The sequence below is a fragment of the Pipistrellus hanaki genome (assembly GCF_964339955.1).
Source record: "Pipistrellus hanaki genome assembly, chromosome: 9".
NCBI lineage: Eukaryota > Metazoa > Chordata > Mammalia > Chiroptera > Vespertilionidae > Pipistrellus > Pipistrellus hanaki.
Window position 1 is genome coordinate 62,011,101 of NC_140511.1, and position 5,086 is coordinate 62,016,186.

At 44.1% G+C, this 5,086-nt stretch overlaps 1 pseudogene across 1 annotated transcript; it reads left to right on the forward strand.

The window, feature by feature from the left end:
• The first annotated feature begins 1,007 nt into the window (after nucleotides 1–1,007).
• Nucleotides 1,008–1,580, forward strand: LOC311628454 (ferritin light chain-like; annotated as a pseudogene). The gene has a single exon. The product of its transcript is annotated as a ferritin light chain-like (transcript).
• Nucleotides 1,581–5,086: the final 3,506 nt, after the last annotated feature.

Consider the following 5,086-nt stretch of genomic DNA (forward strand, 5'->3'; position numbering starts at 1 on the left):
TATGAGACAGGACATGTTCCTGCCTGCAAGCAGCCTCGGTTCTCCACCAGGCAGCAAACTTCCCTTGGAGCAGTGGTCGGCAAACTCATGAGTCAACAGAGCCAAATACCAACAGTACAACGACTGGAATTTCTTTTGAGAGCCAAATTTCTAAAACTTAAACTATATAGGTATGTACATTGTTATTAACTTAATTAGGGTACTCCTAAGCTGACCTTTGCTAAAAACTCAAGGGGCCAAAGAGCTGCATGTGGCTTGAGTGCCGCAGTTTGCCGACCACTGCCTTGGAGCGAGGAAGCCCCAAGATTTTGCTACCTGCTTGAAATGGGGAGGAGGAAAAAAATATGAGAGCACCACCAATCAAATCACCTTTGATCCCCGTCTCTTGCCATGTCTAAAAGGCTTGTCAAAGTGATTTCTGTCTAGTGGAACAGATAGAACTTACATACTTGTATCACAAGGTAAAAGAGAGAAAAGTTGCATAAAAAGGGCACTGATAGGGTTCTTATGAAATTAAAAACAACAACAACAGAGCATACTCTAGAGCAGTGTTTCCCAACCTTCTCTCATGATGAGAATCACCTGGTGGAGTTGTTAAAACACAGATTCCTGAATCCCAACTAAGAAGTGCTAAACTAGAATTTTTGAGAACATATAGGTAAAATTGCATAACATCTGTCTTAGAGCACTAGTTAAGTATACAATTTTACCTATATGTTCCCAAAAATTCTAGTTTAGCACTTCTTAGTTGGGATTCAGGAATCTGTGTTTTAACAACTCCACCAGGTGATTCTCATCATGAGAGAAGGTTGGGAAACACTGCTCTAGAGGTCCCGGATCTGTCTCTTGCTTCAACAGTGTTTGGACAGCACAGGCCCAGGGAGGCCGGTTCTTCTAGCCTCCGGCCACTCTCCTGCTTCCCATCCAATCACCGCCTTCAGAACCACCTCCGGGACCTGCCAACACACCGGTTCTTTTCTACCTTAACTCCTTATTGCTGAACAACCATGAGCTCCCAAATTCATCAGGATTATTCCACCGAGGTGGAGGCTGCCATCAACCGCCTGGCCAACCTGCATCTGCGGGCCCCACACCTACCTCTCTCGGGGCTTCTATGGATGATGTGCCTCTCGAGGGTGTGGGCCACTTCCTCTGGGAGTTGGCGGAGAAGAAGCGAGAGGGCGCTGAGCATCTCTCAAAGCTGCAAAACCAGCGCGATGGCCGCATTCTCTTCCAGGACGTGCTGAGGCCTCCCAGGATGAGTGGGCAAAACTCAGGGGGCCAGGGAAGCCGCTCTGGCCTTGGAGAGGAACCTGAACCAGGCCCCTTTTGAGCTGCTTGCCCAGGGATCTGTCTGCGCAGACCCTTATCTCTGTGACTTCCAGGAGAACCACTTCCTGGGTGAGGAGGTGAAACTCATCAAGAAAATGGGCGACACCTGACTAATATTCACAGGCTGGCGGCTGCCAGGCTGGGCAGGGCGATATCTCTTCGAAAGGCTCACCCTCAACAGGACTAGGAGCCTTTGGGGCCTTTTAGACCCCCTCTGCACCCCCCTGGTGTCTCTGGCTTTTATCTGAGCTTCTCCCCGAAACTATTAGTCGTTCTTTTAACTACCTTGGAGCCCTCTCCCATGCATTGGACCAAATGAAACAATAAAGCTTTATGCAGAAAAAACAACAACAATAAACTCAGGACATCTCCTAGAAGGAGAAGCTTGAAAGTGGATACAAATTGGACACTCCAAACAGAAAGGACATTGTGAACAAAGGTAATGAGACAGGAAAGCAAGTGCTTAACAAAGGTGACCAGATGTCCCGCTTTTGGCAGGACAGTCCCACCGCCAAAAGCGGACGTCTGGTCACCTTAGTAAGGACTTGCTATTCCAAGCTTGGTCCATGGACCAGCCCCATTGGTATCACCTGGAGTTTGTTAGAGATGCAGAAACTCAGGACTCACTCCAGGCTGACTGAATCAGAATCTGTGTTTTAATGAGAACACAGTGATGATTAAGATTTGGAAGTGCTGTTGCACCTGGGAACATGTTAGAAATGCAAATTTGGGGGAATCAGAAGTTCTGGAGGTGGGGTCCTGTGAAGAATTCTGATGCATGTGCAAGGTTGAGAACCACTGCTCCAGAGCTGAGATTGGACAACTAAACTATAAAATATTTTAGGCTTTGCAGGCAATAAGGTCTTTGCCACAATTACTCGCCTTTGCTGTTGTAACAAGAAAGTTGCAACAGGCAATGTGCAACGAACAAGCACTGCTGGGCTCCAATGAAACTTTATTTACAAACTACAGGTCTGGTGCATGAATTTGTGCAAGGGTGGGGTCCAGCGGGCCCACCATGATGGGGGCCCTTTGGGTTGGGACATTGGAGGGGAGGGGCTGCAGGCAGTTGGCCAACTGGCCCTGCTCCCCATCAGGGTGTTGGAGGCCAATTGGGGGCCAGGCCGGATGGGAGTGGGACCAATTGGGGCCCAGATCAGGCTGGTTGGCTGCCACAGTGCGTGTCATAGCCACCAGTCATTCTGGTCATTCTGCTTGCTGGCTTTTAGATAGATAGATAGATAGATAGATAGATACTGGATTTCATCTGCCCTGAAATGGATTTTCAAAGGTGACTGCATATTAGAATCATATCCTGACATCCAGACAGTATCCCATACCAATTAAGCATCTCTGTGGTTCAGGTGAGGAATCAATATTTTTTAAAAACTCTCCAAGTGATTTGAATGCATAGCTGGGAAAGAGAACCAGACACTGCAGGATGGAATAGAAGGCCCCCAAAAGAGGGTGTGAGAGGATCAAAGAAGATTAAGCGAGGAGGCTGGCTAGAAGCCTGAATGTTGGGATATTCCCCAAATGCCCCAATCACATGGAGATTTGAATATCCATATAGGTTAGAGTGTGCATTTTCATTTTTTTTCTTAACCACATGTTACTGCATTTAAACCACAATATTAAAAATGAGAAACGTCAGAACAAGGGGTGGGCCAAATGGCTTTTAATTTCCCAACAGCAAAACCCTGTTAATACCTTGCCCTGTGTCAGCAAAATAATTGTGGTTCAAGTGAATATAAAAGACTTCCATTCAATCTTCTCCCTCCTCCCTAAGGCAAAGGCCTTCTTATCGTGGAGAAACAGTTCTCCTCAAACTGTCAGGCCACATCGGGGGAGTTGAACAGGAATTATAACACCAGGCTAACTCAAGGCATCGGCTGGGAGGGTGACATTCTTCTGCAGGAGAGCTTTCTTTAGCCCCTTCCCTGACCACAGCCTCCTGATGTTGGTGTATGCTGGGAAAGGAGGCCAAGGCTTGGCAGGGGAGTGGATTAAATTTCTTTGGTAGCAGAAGCTGTCACCAGCTAACTCGAGTGAAAAAAAAAAAAAAAAAAAAAAAAAGGATAGCTGGAAAGACCTGCAGTGGCCCATAGAATAAAAGGGAAAGCTGAAGAGCGAAGGACAGAACCATGGCAGATCCGGGCCTCTGAGATAGGAGCTGTGGACAGACTATCTCTCCATGGTGTGGCCTTTAGAGGCCTGAGCTTTGTCTGCCCTACAGTCACTCCATTCAAGATGCCAGTCCCAGGAAGAGAACACCTGATTGGCCAGCCTTGGCTTGTGGGAACTTAATGAAGAGTCCCACTTTGAATGATGGTTCCCCAAAGTCTACCATGAGAAGGAAGACTAGTGGGGGAGGGTACTCTCACTCTTCAAATTCTGAAGTGAAACTGTCCATCAGGTCATAGGCTTTGGGAATAGGAGTACTTAAAGATCCAAGTCCTCATGTTACAGGGAAGAATCTGAGTAAGCCTATTCCTATTCGTGTTTAATGTTATTCATGAAAAAAAATATACAATTAGGTAAGACTCTAAGCTAAACTCTTCTAGATCACTGGGTTTGTGGTTGTGAAAGGGAATGTGTTTTTTAATTTCCCTGAAGACTCTATGCATGCATCACAGTTGCTCTTTTAAAGATGAAAAATAATGGTCTCTCACATTTGTGCAGTGGTTCTTATTAAAAGCACCGATTGCTCAGCTCCATCCTCCAGAGATTCTGATTCAATAGGTCTGGGTTAAGACCCAGGTCACTGCTTTTATAAACAAGCGCCTATATACAAGGTGGTCTGGAAACTACTTTGAAAAACAATGTGGTCCCACACACAAATGTTTGCGAAGGTCAGGGTGCAATGTGAGGAAAGCTGGGTGGGTATAAGACGATATACGAACAGAAGAGGAGGTTAAGTTGGGAAGTGTGTGTCTTAAGGGCATTCAGATTAAATCTATTTTTAAGCACCTTGTAGGCCAAACAAAACCTATTTGCAGGAGAAACTCTGCTCTCACAGATTCTATAAGTTCTAAATCTTATTAGTGCCTCTATATGAATTTTACTGCTTAGCAACAATTATTATTCCCCCCTTCATCAATAAAAATTGATGAGATAAGTGTAGCGTAATCCTCTGGAGGCTAAGTGCAATCTGCTGAATTTGAACACAAATCTTCTAGTTCCTAAATTTAGAAACTTTAAAATATACCCAAGTAATGCATCCTCCTTTATTTTCTCTGTGATGTGGTTTGTATATACAGCATTCCTTTCAAATGTGATTATCTCTGTTTAGCCATAAACAGGGCAGAAAAAAAGTCTGTAATTTTTTAAATATGTAAAAAGCATGTAAAACATGCAGAATTTTTAAGATTTCAAATAGTGACACAAAGCTTGGCAAATTGTAACGTAAAACTGCTACATGCCCCTTTAAGATTGACTCTGTTTTTATAGTTTATTTTATCTAATAATGTTACTATATATTATTTCATATCACAGTTGGATGATTTAGAAACAAAAATATGTTTGGCACAGATTCACAATTCCTTAGTAAAAGACAAAAGTCCCCACAACAGTTAGAAAGTTAATTATTTATCTTCCTCGAAGACTGAATGTTGCTATGACACAGATTAAAACCACACTTTTCAAATAATGCAGCTATTTCATGTCAAGCTTTGAAAGTGTTGGACTGAATCCCTCTCCCAGTAATTGGAAATTCTGGACATATTTGACTCAATACTTCAAACTATTGCAGTGT